The 17,346-nt window shown below is 45.5% G+C and overlaps 1 non-coding gene across 1 annotated transcript; it reads right to left on the bottom strand.

Annotated features, from left to right (window-relative positions):
• Positions 1-9,492: 9,492 nt before the first annotated feature.
• Positions 9,493-9,565, bottom strand: trnak-cuu (transfer RNA lysine (anticodon CUU)). The gene has a single exon. It is a non-coding gene; the product is annotated as a tRNA-Lys (tRNA).
• Between the last annotated feature and the right edge of the window lie 7,781 nt (positions 9,566-17,346).

The raw sequence follows: 17,346 nt of genomic DNA, 5'->3' as shown, positions 1-17,346 counted from the left end.
AGCAGAGAGCTCAGTTACACAGCAGAGAGCTCAGTTACACAGCAGAGAGCTCAGTTACACAGCAGAGAGCACTGTTACACAGCAGAGAGCTCAGTTACACAGCAGAGAGCACAGTTACACAGCAGAGAGGTCAGTTATATAGGAGAGAGCACGATTACACAGCAGAGAGCACAGTTACGCAGCAGAGAGCAAGGTTACACAGCACAGAGCTCAGTTACACAGCAGAGAGCCCAGTTACACATCAGAGAGCACAGTTACAAAGCAGAGAGCACAGTAACAGCAGAGAGGACAGTTACACAGCAGAGAGCACGGTTACACAGCAGCGAGCACGGTCACACAGCAGAGAGCCCGGTTACACAGCCGAGAGCACAGTTACAAAGCAGAGAGCATGGTTGCACAGCAGAGAGCTCAGTTACATAGCAGAGAGCTCAGTTACACAACAGCGAGCACGTTTACACAACAGATAGCTCAGTTACATAACAGAGAGCTCAGTTACACAGCAGAGAGCTTAGTTACACAGCAGCAGGCAGAGTTACGCAGCAGAGAGCACAGTTACACAGCAGAGAGCACAATTACACAGCAGAGAGTACAGTTACACAGCAGGCAGCTCAGTTACATAGCAGAGAGCTCAGTTACACAGCGGAGAGCTCAGTTACACAGCAGCAGGCACAGTTACGCAGCAGAGAGGACCGTTACAAAGCAGAGAGCACGGTTACACGGTAGAGAGCACAGTTATACAGCAGGGAGCTCAGTTACACAGCAGACAGCTCAGTTACACAGCGGAGAGCTCAGTTACACAGCAGCAGGCACAGTTACACAGCAGTGAGCACAGTTACAAAGCAGAGAGCACGGTTGCACAGCAGAGAGCTCAGTTACATAGCAGAGAGCTCAGTTACACAACAGCGAGCACGGTTATACAGCAGATAGCTTAGTTACATATCAGAGAGCACAGTTACACAGCAGAGAGCTTAGTTACACAGCAGCAGGCAGAGTTACGCAGCAGAGAGCACAGTTACACAGCAGAGAGCACAGTTACACAGCAGAGAGCACAGTTACACAGCAGGGAGCTCAGTTACATAGCAGAGAGCTCAGTTACACAGCGGAGAGCTCAGGTACACAGCAGCAAGCACAGTTACACAGCAGTGAGCACAGTTACACAGCAGAGAGCACGGTTACACAGCATAGAGCACAGTTACACAGCAGAGAGAACAGTTACACAGCAGGATATACATTTACAAGCAGGGCCTCTCTGTGTGCAGCAGAAAACACATTTTCCGAAATCACCTTTTTCTCCATCTCGGCACCTTTTCTGTGTCATTGTGTGTGTGGCCTGATAGTCTCTTCCTGCTTTTCTGTGTGTCTTTCTCTGTCTGTCACAGCCGTGCTGATGTTACGCATTAATCTCACTTTTCCCAAACAGTAATTGTGATTGATAGATACAGAAAGATTTCCACAGTGACATTCAGTACCAATGTTTGATAGAAACTGAATCCCGCCCTCACATACAGTACCAGATATTGACTCATAATGAAGGAATCCTGCTCTCACAAACTGTTCCAGAGACTGAGGTGCAGAGTGTTCCCTCCACTCGCGAACACTACCTGTGATTTACAGATACAGAACAAATCTCAGTCAGGTGAGTAGCAGAGTTTGATGGGTACGACACGTGTTCCACACTCACCTTCTCTGCGCCAGATAATCAGATGCAGTCGACACGCGGTGTCTGTGTTGGTTTAACAAGAGTTTTACACAAGACCCGGTCCACATTTACACAATATCAGGGTATAAGACGTTGGAGCAGAAGTAGGCCATTCAGCCCATCGAATATGCTCCGTATTTCAATGAGATCATGCTTGACCTGATATATGACGTGTTATGACCTCATACGGTGGCACGTTGTCACAGTGGCTACCTCACAGCGCCTGCGATCCGGGTTCAATTCCAACCTTTGGTCACTGACTGTGTGGAGTTTGCACTTTCTCTCCGTGTCTGTGTGGGTTTCCTCCGGGTGCTGCGATTTCCTCGCACAGTCCAAATGTGTGCGCGTTAGGTAGACTGTCCATGCTAAATTGCCCCTTAGTCTTCAGAAAGGTGGGTAGTGTTACAGGGATGTGATGGGGACACAGGGGCTCTTTCAGAATATCGTTGCAGAGTCGATTGGCAGAATGGCCTCCTTTTACATTTTAATGATTTCATGATAATCCTCATGTCCACTTTCCCGACTTTTTCTCTCTACATTTCATGATGAATCTTTAAAACCAACATTCCAACCAAGCCTCAGGTAGCAGTAACTCCGCAATGGTCGTTAATTTCCCGGCTGTCAATCATTTGGCCAATCTGAGGGAAGTCACATCCTGGAAATGTCATACATTGATCCAGTCCTAAAGTAAATTAAGTCCCTGATCACCATCGGCCCTTTGAGGGTAAGATCTGACTGGTGGTGATTTAACCTGAGGATCACCATACCTCAGGCGAGGAGCAATAATAATAATAATAATCGCTTATTGTCACAAGTCGGCTTCAATGAAGTTACTGTGAAAAGCCCGACTCGCCACATTCCGGCGCCTGTTCCGGGAGGCTGGAACGGGAATTGTGAGAAGGCGGGGTTTTCATGATTCAGTTCTATTATAGCCGTGTGATCTGAAACTAATTCGTCTGGTTTTCTCTCTGTTAATCTTGTCTCACAGTGAGGCAAACCTCACTGATTGGATAGACGAGTGATCGTTCTTCAGTCTTGTCATGAACGGACCCGCTGAATATGGAGGGAAATCCTGTGTGGCAGGATTTACCTCCAACTCAATCTTTCAGTTTGTGGATGATACCACTGTGGTAAGTCTTATCGCATACAATGACGAATCAGATACAGAAGGTAGATAAATCACATGGTTTCATAGTGTACTGTTATGTGACTTTACCTTCAAGACATGGACATTTAAGCAATGTACATTGAAGAAAACAGTGATGTCAGAGAGTGGTTGGAGCTGGGCTTTAGGTCAGCCATTTTGTAGGTTTTTAGTTTCAGTTTAAAAGCAGCTTGTGTGTGTCTGTGTGTTTCCAGAGAGCTGCAAGTTTGAAAAGAGCTTGGGAGCGTCTGTGTTTGCAGGGATCTGGGCCTCTGACATAAAGGACGATCTCTGGATTATTTGGGAGATTTAAATTCATAATTGGAAAGCCTTTAGCCTGATGTGATTCTGTTTAAAGGTGTTAAGTCGCTTGGAAGTTTGAAGGCACATTTTAAGGAATTATTTACCATTGCAATATTTTCTGAGTGATCTTTGAAGTAAGGGGTGTTAAGAGATCCAATGTTTATTTAAGATGTTAAGTTGAGTTCATGGGATAAACAGTTTTTTGTGTTTAAAAACCCACGTGTCCATAATTGTAATCCCACACCTAGGGAAAAAGCCATGTGCTAAGATGCTAAGAAAAGCAACAAATCCATTGAAGGGAGAGATTGGTTGAACTTCATGATACATCTTGGGGTTCTGAAAACGCCTCGCCCATAACAATTGGGGGCTCATCCGGGATAAAAGTCTATCTATTGGATTGGCTTTTGTGAACTTAAAGACAGTGAAGGATTGTTGCTTTTCCGCTGTGGTATTTTAGTTTAAGTGGGGAGAGTGTTGTGAACCATGGCTCTTTCAGAGGCCCAGAAGTTTTTGGATGTGGAGAATGTCACACGTACTACTTTACGGACAGGAACGAAAAGCAGACTGTTAGATTTGGCAAGAACATTGCAGTTAACATTACCTGACAAAATGCGAAAAGATGAGGTAGTTATGACGGTGGTTAAGCATTTAAAGTTGCCTGAGATAGAGTTTGACTCATTGGAAATGGCAAAAATTCAGTTGCTAATGAAACAAATGGAACATGAGAACGAATTAAAGCGGCTTGAATACGAGAGTGAGAGAGAGGAAAAAGGAAGAGAAAGAGAGTGAAAGGAAAAAGAAAGGGAGCGAGAAGAAAGAAGAAAAGCAAGAATAGCCCTAGCAGAACAAAAAGAAAAGGAAAGGGAAATACAGATCAGGGAAAAAGATAAAGATAGGGAGTTTGAACTTCAGAAAATGGCCATGAAACTTGACAATCTGTAAAAATTGGCAGATGTGAAGGGAAACGTACAGTTGGATGATAGCGATGAGGATAGTGAGAAAGAGCGTCATAGTCGAAGGCTTGGTGGGAATCTATTTAAATATGTCCAAGCATTACCAACCGTTGACGAGAAGGAAGTGGAAGCCTTTTTCATTTCATTTGCGAAGGTAGCGAAACAAATGAAATGGCCACAGGACATGTGGGTGTTACTGATTCAAACAAAGCTGGTAGGTAGAGCGAGTGAAGTGTTTGCATCACTCCCGGAGGAGGTATCTGGAACGTATGAGGAGATGAAGAAACCCATCTTGAGTGCATATGAGCTAGTGCCGGAAGCTTCCAGACAAATGTTTAGAAATTTAAGGACAGAATTTGGTCAAACATACATGGAGTTTGAAAGGCTGAAACAGAGTAATTTTGATAGGTGTATAAGGGCTTTGAAAATAGATCAAACGTATGAAGCTCTCAGAGAAATAATACGTTTGAAGGAGTTTAAAAATTCAATTCCTGATGTAGTGAGAACTCATGTGGAAGAACAGGGGGCTAAAACTGCGAGATTAGCAGCGGAAACGGCAGATGATTATGAATTTGTTCATAAATCAAAGATTGGTTTCCGACATCAGTTTCAGCCGGTGAGGGATAGAAACTGGGGACATGAGAAATACTCAAGTGGTAAAGGTAAAGGTGATCTGATGGCAGACACTAAAGAGAGAGTACCTCAGATTAAAAAAGACATCCAGGAAGTTGGAAAAGAACTGAAAAGTTTCAAATGTTTTCACTGTGATAAACTAGGCCATGTAAAGTCACAGTGTTGATGGTTGAAGAAAAGCACTGAGAAGGTTGATGTGGTAAAACAGGATAAGACGGTGGGGTTTGTTAGAGTGGTAAAGGAAAGCCCAAGGGAAGTGAAGGAGGTGCAAACAATTGTACAGCCTGTTAAGGAAGTAATTGTTAAGAAGGTGCCAGATGTATTTAAATAATTTAGTTGTCTGGGTAAAGTTTACTCCTGTGTATCAGGAGGAGCAGGTAAATAAGTCACAATTTTAAGAGATACAGTAGCTAGTCAATCTTTAATTGTAACAGATGAGGAATTATGTAGTTTGGGAAGAATGTTGCCAGAAAAGGTGGTGATATGTGGAATTCAGTGTGAGAGGAGTAGTGTTCCATTATATAAGGTAAGGTTGGAAAGTCCAATGAAGGGAAGTGCTAGTCGGAGTAATAGATAAACTATCTTGTCCAGGAATACAGTTTATCTTGGGTAATGTATAGCTGCATCGCAGATGGGAGTGATGCCTACCGTGGTTGATAAACCAGTGGAAAATCAGACAACTGAAGTGTTGAAGGACGAAGATCCTGGGATTTTTCCGGATTGTGTAGTAACAAGGTCGCAAAGTCACAGGCTAAGACAAGATGAGAAATCAAAGAGTGAAGATGAAGTTGAAGTGCAATTATCCGAAACGATATTTGATCAGATGGTTGAAAAAGAACAAGAACAGGTGGAGGATGAGGCGGATATTTTTAGTTCAGGAAAATTGGCGGAGTTACAACGGAAAGATGTAGAAATGAAACGGATATATCAGAAAGCATAAACGGAAGAGGAATCTGAGAGTATACCAGAGTGTTATTCCCGTAAAAATGATGTCCTAATGAGAAAATGGAGACGTGTACATATGCAGGCGGAAGAAAAGTGGGCAGAAGTTCATCAAGTAGTATTGCCGGTCGGGTATACAAAAGAGGTGTTGCGAGTTGCACATGAGGTACCAGTGGGAGGTCATTTGGGAAAAGGGAAAACTCAAGCTAAAATCCAGAAACATTTTTATTGGCCTGGACTACATAAAGATGTAGTTAAATTTTGTCAATCATGTCGCACATGTCAAGTGATATGGAAAACTCTAGCAGTGATGTAACCAGCGCCCTTAATACCCATTCCAGCATTTGCTACAGGAATAGTGCCAGAGGACTGGAGGGCAGCAAATGTGGTCCCTTTGTTCAAAAAGGGGAGCAGAGACAACCCCGGCAACTATAGACCGGTGAGCCTCACGTCTGTAGTGGGTAAAGTCTTGGAGGGGATTATAAGAGACAAGATTTATAATCATCTAGATAGGAATAATATGATCAGGGATAGTCAGCATGGCTTTGTGAAGGGTAGGTCATGCCTCACAAACCTTATTGAGTTCTTTGAGAAGGTGACTGAACAGGTAGACGAGGGTAGAGCAGTTGATGTTGGTGTATATGGATTTCAGCAAAGCGTTTGATAAGGTTCCCCACGGTAGGCTATTGCAGAAAATACGGAGGCTGGGGATTGAGGGTGATTTAGAGATGTGGATCAGAAATTGGCTAGCTGAAAGAAGACAGAGGGTGGTGGTTGATGGGAAATGTTCAGAATGGAGTTCAGTTACAAGTGGAGTACCACAAGGATCTGTTCTTGGGCCGTTGCTGTTTGTCATTTTTATCAATGACCTAGAGGAAGGCGCAGAAGGGTGGGTGAGTAAATTTGCAGACGATACTAAAGTCGGTGGTGTTGTCGATAGTGTGGAAGGATGTAGCAGGTTACAGAGGGATATAGATAAGCTGCAGAGCTGGGCTGAAAGGTGGCAAATGGAGTTTAATGTAGAGAAGTGTGAGGTGATTCACTTTGGCAGGAATAACAGGAATGCGGAATATTTGGCTATGGAGGGAAAATATTATGAGGAAAGGCTGATGGACTTGATGTTGTTTTCGTTGGAGAGAAGAGGATACTTAATAGAGGCATACAAAATGATCAGGGGGTTAGATAGGGTGGACAGTGAGAGCCTTCTCCCGCGGATGGAAATGGCTTGCACGAGGGGACATAGCTTTAAACTGAGGGGTAATAGATATCGGACAGAGTTCAGAGGTAGGTTCTTTCCGCAAAGAGTAGTGAGGCCGTGGAATGCCCTACCTGCAACAGTAGTGAATTCGCCAACATTGAGGGCATTTAAATGTTTATTGAATAAACATATGGATGATAATGGCATAGTGTAGGTTAGATGGCTTTCGTTTCGGTGCAACATCGTGGGCCGAAGGGCCTGTACCGTTCTATGTTCTATGTTCTAACTCGATGCAATCCGGCCTCACAACTTGGACTGGATTGTCACATCGGTGATTGCAGAAACTTTGGAAAAATGAGTCCCACTGGGAGAAAGCAGGATGGAAAATCGACAATGATGGGTTTCGAACCCACGCATGCAGAGCACAATGGATTAGCAGACCGTCCCCTTAACCACTCGGCCACCTCACCCCGAAAGCGCATTGATCAAATCAAAGGCTTATCAGGTACAAATAACCATTGTATTCAGCCAGCTGCGCGGATTCAAAAGCGTGCGTCTGCTTTTACTTGAGGAGAAATTCAGAATCCCACACCATGATCAAACGACCTTTAAATACCCTGTCCGTTTCTTCACGTGTTCTGCACTGATATATTCGCTGCAATAACTTCCCGGGAGATCAAACCTCCTCCCGATTTCAGTCAGTGACACCATCCGGGCTCGCCCGGATTTTTGAACCCGGGACATCTGGCATTTTATCGCAGCTGAGAATCAATGTCAATGTCAGGAGTGGGATTGAACCCTGGTCTCCAGAGGAGACTGACACCTGATGTATCCAAACGGTTCGGAGATGATTGGGCCGTGTTGGGGTGATCTTTCCGTGCGTCGGTGCAGATTGGATGGGCTGAATGGTCTACTTCTGCACTGGAGGCATTCTATGATTACTTAACCAGGGTGCAAACGGCAGCATCAGGCCACAAGGAATAGGTAAGGTCTCAGGCCAGAGCAAGAGTCCTATGTAATGACACACAGAACATCAGAAATAAATACATTTATTGTGGACTGGTGCCATCTCCTGGCTGACAGGGAGCAGTGCGACACGGACACTTTCTTTCAGGAGCATTTCAAATTGGAGTGAAATAACATAAACATAGTAAGACATCGTTTACGAAACAATTTATCAAACTAATGCAAAGCATCAAAAGGACTCAACCTTCGGCGGTATGTGATGGGGGGATACTGGTGAGCATCGCTGCCTTCCAAGCAGTTGATCCGGGTGCGATTCCCGGCCATCGCAATAATAATTTGATCGGAGGCGTTTGCGTGATTTCGTGTGTTTCGAGCTGAGGAAGAGAGCTGGAGAAAATGAGGTAGCTGGAGGCAGGAATCTTCGCTTGTTCTAAATAGTCTGGTTGGATTGTTCACGTCCGTCCGAGTGGCGAAAGTGTGATCTCGGTTTCTATAGTAGTTTATTATTGGATATTGTTATATATGCTTATTGCCCCTCTGTGGGGTATTCCTGGAAGTTATTATATAAACTTTTCCCCTTCTCGCTGTTAAAGGATTTGAAAACACTAAAAAAACTCCCGGTTTGATCTTTACCAAATGACATGACTGTGTTAATCAAACATAACTCATTCCAGTCAGTGGAGATGTGATATTGGCACCAATAATACTCACACACCACAGCAGATGTTGTCTGTTTTCCTCAGAGAGAGTCAATTGAAGAGCTTCCCTATTTTGTTACTTTGAGCTTCACAGTGATGTAATGCTGTCTGCTTCATTCCTGGGGAAAATGTCCCGTTCACACTGGATGCAACACTTTGATACTAATCTACTGAAAATAAAAGGCGGATGTGCCGCAGGGTGATAGAGTCATGTTTAATTTTGGGGTGACTGAGAATATAAATAGCAGAGGATGGTTTCGATCCATCGACCTCTGGGTTATGGGCCCAACACGCTGCGCTGCGCCACTCTGCTTTTTAGACCCACTGTGTTCGCAATTGCTGTTCTGCGGCAGCCACATAACTATTTTACTCTTAAACGAGAACCACGTGTTGTGAAGCTCACCTTGGCTGGACAATAACACGGAACATCAGCACGGCTGTAACAGACAGAGAAAGACACACAGTAAAGCAGGAAGAGACTATCAGGACACACACACAATGACACACAGAAAAGGTGCCGAGCAAACCAGCAAGGTACTGAAATGGAAAAACTGGTTATTTAGGAAAAAGGGATTTTCTGTTCCACAAAGATAGGCAATTAAATGTTTTTCCTGCTGTGTAACGGTGCTCTCTGCTGTCTGCTGTGTAACTGAGCTCTCTGCTGTGTAACTGTTCTCTCTCTTGGAACCGTGACTGTGCCGGTGACAGATCTTCACTGTGATTGTGTCAGATCATTCCCTGTTGTGTAAATGTGTTCCCAGTTGTGGAAATATGATCCGTCTGAAGCAGAACCTTTCTGCGCCATTACTGAGACGAAATTTCAATTCCAGATTAAGTAAATTTTGTCACGAAAGATCAGTTCAGGCCTCTGGAGTCCCAGTTCAGGAACATATCCTTGTGTTCCTGTTATCAAATCAGTCCGATCAGCTCAACACTCTCAGATTACAATATGGAAGCGCCCAACGTGGGTCTGGAACCCACGACCCTGGGATTAAGAGTCCCATGCTCCACCGACTGAACTAGCCGGGCTGATGTCCAAATTACCATTAACCCTCTTCCTGAGGAGATTAGAATTTGCTAAGCAACGAACTTTGTGTCAAACCGTTTGCTAAAAATCGATTAATTCTTCAGTCACAGTCGTTGGGAGCATGGCTCGAACCTACTGGGGAAAGTCCAACACCTTAACCACTCGATCATCGCAGCTGTGTTCAATAGGTCATTCATTAAACATTATAAAACATACAAAACATTATAAAACCGGCCTGGAATCACTCCAGGAAGTTCTTGCATTCCTGCGATGAACGGTGCCCCGGTGTTTATGTGAGGAGCGGTTGAATCTACCTTAAAATGACCATTGGATTTGGAGAGAAGCCTTGAGAGACTCGAAAATCCCAGCTCCCGAAACGCACAATTTCACGAATTCAATTGTTTGCGTAAGAAAAACAGTTGCATTGGAAATATCCTCGAAGTTCATTTTTGCTTTACATGGAACAGCACAGAACCTCCCAGTCTAGATCCAAATTAAAGCATGAGTGGGGTGCAGGATTGGAGGGTCATGCAGAGTCGATGGGCCGAATGGCCTCCTTCTGCATTGTACTGGTTTCTAGGGAAACAGAGAGAATCACAGTATTTATTCACATGCGATAAACATCAGCCCGTATGTCCCATGCGGTGGTCGCGTGGCTTAATGGCTAAGGCGTCTGATTTCTGTGAACCTAATGAAGCTTTCAGAAGATTGGAGGCTCGAGTCCCACCGCGATCGTTTGATATAGAAATCCGGTGCAACTTGCTGTCAGCCGAGTTTTCCTTCCTCCGCTCAAAGTTTCACCTTTCCATCCAAACGTTGCAGGGCTCTTTTTGGAATATAATTTTTTGGAACATTGTTCATTCAATTCGCTTTCATCTTAGTATTTTATTTATCCCCTGATGAATCTGTTTGACTTGGATAAAATATAGAATAAAATATTATGTATCAATCGGTTCAATACAATTCTGTGGAGGAAATTCTAATATCATCAGGAAGACAGACAGAGTCAAAGAGTATTGGATGTTGGCAGCATGGAAACAGCCCTTCGTCCCAGCTTGTCAATGCCGCCCAGTTTCTATCGCTAAGCTAGTCCCACTTGCCCGCATTTGGCCCATATCCATCTACACCCACCCTGCCCATGTAACTGTCTAACTGATTTTTAAAAGACAAAATGATAACTGCCTTTGCCCCTGTCTCTGGCAGCCCGTTCCAGATGCTCCTCATTACCTTATTTATGCTCTTCATTATTTAATAGACCTCTATGACATCACCCATAAGCCTCCTACGCTCCAGGAAAAAAAAGTCCCAGCCTATCCTGCCTCTACTTTTCACTCACACCATCAAGTCCTGGTAGCATCCTTGTAAATCACTTTCTAGTTCAACAATATCCTTCCGGAAATAGGGTGACCAGAATTGAACACAGTATTTCCCTTGTGGTCTTACCAGCATGTATTGTACAACTTGAACAAGACATCACAACTCTTGTATTCAATATTTTGACCTTAAAACCTAGCATGCTGAATGCCTTCTTCCCCACCCTTTCCACTTGCGACACCACCTTCAAGGATGTGTGAACCTGTTCTCCTCGATCTGTTGGTTCTGTATTTCTCCCCAACTCCCTACTAGTAACTGAGTAGGTCAATCACTGATTTGACCTACCAAAATGCATCACCTCACATTTATCCAAATTAAACTCCATCTGCCATTCATCGGCCCACTGGCCCAAGATGTTTAATAATGAGCCGAATCAACTGTTGTTCAGAGGGATGAAAGATTATGTCACTGGATTGGGAATCCAGAGGCCTGACCTAATCTTTGGGACAGGGAATAATTCCTAGCATTCAAAATCACTGATTTAATAGCTTTTCAGGGGGGTTGACAGGGGGGATGCTGAGAGTTTGATTCTTCATGTGGGAGAGTCTGGAACCTGAGGGATTAATCTCAGGGGAAGGGACCGCCCAATTAAGCCAGAAATTATGAGTAATTTCTTCTCTAAGGAGATAGTGTATCTGTGGAAATATCGTTTCTAAGCGAATACGATTGTCGAGGATGGGTCAGTTAATATGTTCAAGATTTAATCAGTAAAGAAAACAAGGATTATGGGGATGTGGCGGGAAAGTGGGTTTGAGGATTATATCAGATCAGTCATAATCTCTTTGAATGGTGGAGCAGACACGATTGGCCGAATGGCATACTTCTGCTCCTCCGTCTTACAGTGTAATGAGGTCATCTGATGAAGTTGATTTCACGGCTGGGCGGCCGGTTCTGGAAAGACAAAATCTGCCAGCAGTGCCCCAGATGAAGCTGGCGTCTGTTTTGGAGTTTCTGAAGCCGCAAGTTTTCATGGTGCCAACTCCTGCCCAAAGCTGGTGTCGTGATTTAAATCGATTATCAGACAGAGGATTCGGAATATCGGTATAGAGATTGGTGCAAGAAGATTCACTCCTCAGGCCTGTTGAACTCCGAATCTAAACTCCATCCTAGTTCCTGAGACACTGAATGAATCATCAGGTCACCCTCAATAAGTGGCCCAACGCGGAGACGCAGGAAATGGATCATCGACGAGAATGGATTCAGACCCGCAGATGGAAAGCACAATGGATTAGCAGCGCATCGCCATCACCCCTCGGCCAACTCGCCATATGACCTGACTTCACCAAACCACCTCATGGATATTTAATGTGCACAATAACTAACGGAAGAAGGTCGTCTGTGTGCATTGGTCCAGATGTGCAGCCAGATGTGAAGTGTTGGGAATGTTGTTTCTGTCAGCAAATTACATTTCCATCATATCAGCTGAAGGATTGTTCTGAATGGACTGATGGGAAACACTTCAACACCATGTTTCACATGTTTCTACACATTGTAAATAAAACACCGCGGAAAGACTGAAAGATACAAACATTTGATCGCATCATGATGATGATCAGTCAGACGCCTTAAACATCCCGTCAATGTCGGAGTTCTGACGATTCTAATTTGTTATCCAGAGAATCCCTGCAGGACATTCGGCCTCTTGAGTCTGCACCGAACTTCCGAAAGATACCGGAGGCACCCGGAGGAAACCTACGCAGACACTGCACAGACAGCTCCCTGGAGCTGTGAAACAACTGTGATAGCCACTGTGCTACCGTGCTGCCTACAGTGTGAGTAGGTTTCGAATCTGTGCGGAGGAACCCCATTTGACTGCAAGTACCAAGCCACAGCCACTCCGCTAACTGAACTACGTTTAACAAGACATTCATTGACAATTTATGCGATATAAACCCAACCTGGAATCACTCCAGGAAGTTATTGCTTTCATGCGATGGCGGGTCTCCCAGTCTGTCTGTGAGAAGGGATAGAATATCCGTGGAAAAAGACCATTGGATTTGGAGTCTGTCATAATATCCACTCATGTATATAATGAGATGCAGACAGTCAGTGATGGACACACAGGATGACCAGTAAGCACAACACAGTGCAGCCAATCACCAAACAGGACAGTACCACTATAAAGCCAGAGGGCACTAGGTTTCCCGCTCTCTCTGGACCCTGCCACGGAGACAGTCAGAGTCCACGAGCTAGCAAGTGCAAACACCATGCGGTAGCTAGTAAGTCTGATCAGGCTACTACAAGGTCTCCAGTCAGTTCAGTATAGTGTCGACCCACAGCTGAATATGTGTATCAGTTCTATCGTTGAATAAAACAGTGTTGGATTTTCTCCAGTGTTCGACGTCTGTTTTTAGCTTCCCTGCATCGAGTGCAGTCCACATTGAGCCTACCTGCCTAACACATCATGGTACCAGAGTGATACTGATCTTGACGGACCTATCTCGGGTGAATCAGCATTGACCAGGAAGCAGCCATCCGGTGAAATGGAAAACACCAGCCTCCTCCGCAGCTCCGCATCTCCGGCAACCTTGGCGCCAATTGGAAAATCTTCAAGCAAAAGTTCCTCCTGCAGATCGAGGCCCCGGACCTCGAAGCAGCATCGGATGCCAGGAAGATCACATTATTTCTCTCCACCGTGGGGGACCACGCCATCCACATCTACAACTCCCTTACATTCGCTGCCGGCGAAGACAAAACAAAATTGAAACAGTCCTGCTGATGTTTGACAGCCACTGCGACACTGAGGTGAATGAGAGCTTTGAATGGTACTTTTTCCATTAGAGGCTTCAGGGTAAGAATGAAACTTTTCAGTCCTGCGTGACCCATCTCCGCATCCTAGCGCAGTCATGTAACTATGACTCGACGGCAGATTCCATGATCCGGGATCAGATCGTTTTCGGTGTCCACTCCGACTCCCTTCGGCAGCAGCTCCTGAAAGTCAAACAGTTGACCCTCTCAGTTGCTATCGAGACATGCGTTATCCATGAGCATGCTAAGAATCGTTACTCCCACATCAGGGCGGCAGAAACTGCAAAACTGGCCTCCCATGAGGTGGAACGGGTGCAGGCCATTGTTCAAATGCACGGCCTGAGCATCGAGGAGAGTGGTCGCTTTGTGCGCTTTTCCCGGGTCCCTGCGCATGTGCGTCATGACCGAGTGGACGACGAGGCCGAAAACATGACTGCACAGGTGCGTACGTCGACCGATCGCACTGCGCATGCACGATGGCGCACGAAATGCCCTGCCGTCGGCGTCATGACATCTCCGAATTGTGGCTCCACCCACTTAAAGCGGAAATGTCCGGCAAAAGGACGCCGGTGTCTACAGTGTGGCAAGCTTGGCCACTATGCAGCCCTTTGCAGATCTGCTCCACCGCTCAGCAGCCAGCGATCCCAGCTGCGGCGCAGAAGTGTCCGCTCAATACAACAAGGCATGCCAGATTCCGATCCCGACAGCCCAACAGACCCTGATGCTGAGTGCGTTAGGTCCCCATACCGGGTGGGCATCATAACTACACATGCGCTGCCTTCCACCACAACGAGAAACGCCTCTCGATCCTCAGTGTGGATCGACGAGTGGTGTGCTGTCCACACAATTAATGAAATGAAAACGAAATGAAATGAAATGAGACAAGGCTTGCATCCGATTCAAACTTCACACCGGCGCATCAGCGAACCTCATCTCAAAATCCGGCCTCAACACCATGCGCGCCAGACCAAGCATTCTTCCACCGGCCTGCCAGTTCCTTGACTACAATGGCAATGCCATAGCTGCCAGTGGTTCCTGTCAACTAGGGGTATCCAACAAGGCGACACGGCAACGCTGTGGTTTGAAATCGTCGGGCCTGATAGAGCGTCCCTGCTCGATGCTCGAGCTCCTGAACCTGGTTCAGCGAGTCCACGCCACGTCATCATCACCGGCGACGGCCTCGCCAGCAAGTTCCAAGCCTATTTATATTCTCACTCACACCAAACGGAAACAAGGCGCTATTTGTCAGCAGCACACATGCCTTCTTCTTTATAACAGGAAGATCCAATACCTCCTTTTCAATGGAAAAGCATTGGTCTCAGGACATGAGATTCCAGCTTAAATATGCACAGCAAGACCCCACCGGCAGAAGCCCAGTTCATGACTCGATAATCTGCTTCAGTGACTCTGGTTGAGGAATTAATAGTGATCCCAAGAGAAGGGTAAAATTCGTCTTCTCTTGTAAATAGTCTGGCAGGTTGGATTGTTCACATCCCTCCAAGAGGGGCAGTTGGGAACTCGGTTTCTATTGTGATTCATTGCTCGATAAAGCTTTATTTCCCTATTGGCCCCCTGTGAGTTATTACTGGATATCGTTCTATATCTATATTGCCCCTCTGTGGGGTACTACTGGATAACGTTTCCTGTGCAGCTTTGACTAAGGGTCACCTGGACTCGAAACCTTAGCTCATTTCTCTCACTCCAGATGCTGTCAGATCTGTTGAGACTTTAAAGCATTTTCTCTGTGATTCCCTCTGTGTGAGCTTTACAATGTTGTAATGTGTCATGCTGTCTCTTTCATTCTTGGGACTAATGTCGATATGAGACTGCAAGAAATTTTCTGATAGGTATTTGCTGCAAAGCAAACAGGAACGTGTGTTATGTTTACTTTTGGCGTGAGGGAGAATGTAAATAGCAGAGAATACCCTCGATTCCTCGATCTCGGTCTAATGGCCCAGCACTTCCGCTGCGCACTCTCCTCCTTAAACCAGGAGCTACAACATTACTGCCCTGCGGTAACCACACAATTATTCACTTCCTCATTTTTTTCTTTCAACAAGAACACACGTTTGAGCACACTGATTCTGGTCAGCACAGTTCAGATAATTTACTTTCGTGCGGAATGGTTGTTCTGTGGAAGGTGATGTGATTTCTTCTGTGACGTTGTTCTGATGGGAAAGTGGGGAGTGACTGGAATCACCTTTATAAAATGAAGTTCGGGGCGGCAGATTCATCTCTCTGGGAACATTGATCACGCTGTTACAGACTTCCTCAAACTTTGCCTCAAGTCCGACCACAAAAATAAAGAGCACCGAGCAGAGTGGCGCAGCGGAAGCGTGCTGTGCCCATAACTCAGAGGTCGATGGATTGAAACCACCCTCTGCTATTCGTACTCTCAATCGCACCAAACGGATAAAAGTTGCTATTTGTCAGCAGCACATCTGCCTTTTTCTTTATTGGTACCAAAGTTTTGCTTTCAGTCTTATCCACTCTTTGACACCTGTTCTTCAGCTAGCCACAGTACAGTCGAGGTGATTAAGTTGACTTCTCCCAGAACACTCTTCTGCCGCCTCGACTGGATAAACGTTCACCTGATTGGACACTGGAGGGGTTCTTCGCCTCCTTGTCTGTGAGAGCAGCAGCAGAAGCAGCTGTGGAGAGAGATTGCAGTCGCCAGAATGCAACTCTCCAATTAGATACTTCACGCCCTCAGATCTTAGACTTTCAAAACCTTCGTCTGAGGAACAGGTAGAGCGGCATATCGGACCTTGCTGATTAGATGAAACTGATCAATGCAGCAATGAGAAGCTCCTTAACCACCAGCGGTTTGGACAAGGATGGCACTCAGATACAGGACTCTGGCTGGGGTTCAAAAGTAGGGAAAGCATGTCTTGTTTGAAATGTAATAAAGATGAAGACAGACTTTAAGACGATTTGTGCACGGATCTTAGTTTTTGCGTCAACGCGTCAGGATGGCCGAGCGGTCTAAGGCGCCGCGTTCAGGTCGCAGTCTCTTCTGGAGGCGTGCGTTCGAATCCCACTCCTGATATTGTCTTTTACTCCACGAGGTTAAATTTCTCCAGCAAGATTTTCAACCTCAGGAAGATCCAATACCTCCCTTTCAATGGAAAAGCGTTGGTCTCAGTACACGAGATTCCCGCTTAAATACGCACAGCAAGACCCCACGGGCAAAAGCCCAGCTCATGACTCGACAATCTGCTTCGGTGAGTCTGGTTGAGGAATTCATATTGATCCCAAGAGAAGGGTAAAATTCGTCTTCTCTTGTAAATAGTCTGGCAGGTTGGATTGTTCACATCCGTCCAAGAGGGGAAGTTGGGGACTCGGTTTCTATTGTGATTCATTGCTCGATAAAGCTTTATTTCCTTATTGGCCCCCTGTGAGTTATTACTGGATACCGTTATATATCTATATTGCCCCTCTGTGGGGTACGACTGGATAACGTTTCCCGAGCAGCTTTGACTAAGGGTCACCTGGACACGAAACGTCAGCTCATTTCTCTCCCTCCAGATGCTGTCAGATCTGCTGAGACTTTAAAGCATTTTCTCTGTGGTTCCCTATGTGTGAGCTTTACAATGTTGTAATTTGTCATGCTGTCTCTTTCATTCTTGGGACTAATGTCGGGATGAGACTGCAAGAAAGT

This window comes from Scyliorhinus torazame, chromosome 24 (genome assembly GCF_047496885.1).
Source record: "Scyliorhinus torazame isolate Kashiwa2021f chromosome 24, sScyTor2.1, whole genome shotgun sequence".
Lineage (NCBI taxonomy): Eukaryota > Metazoa > Chordata > Chondrichthyes > Carcharhiniformes > Scyliorhinidae > Scyliorhinus > Scyliorhinus torazame.
The sequence above is the reverse complement of the archived record's forward strand: the minus strand, read 5'-3'. Positions and strand labels throughout refer to the sequence as shown.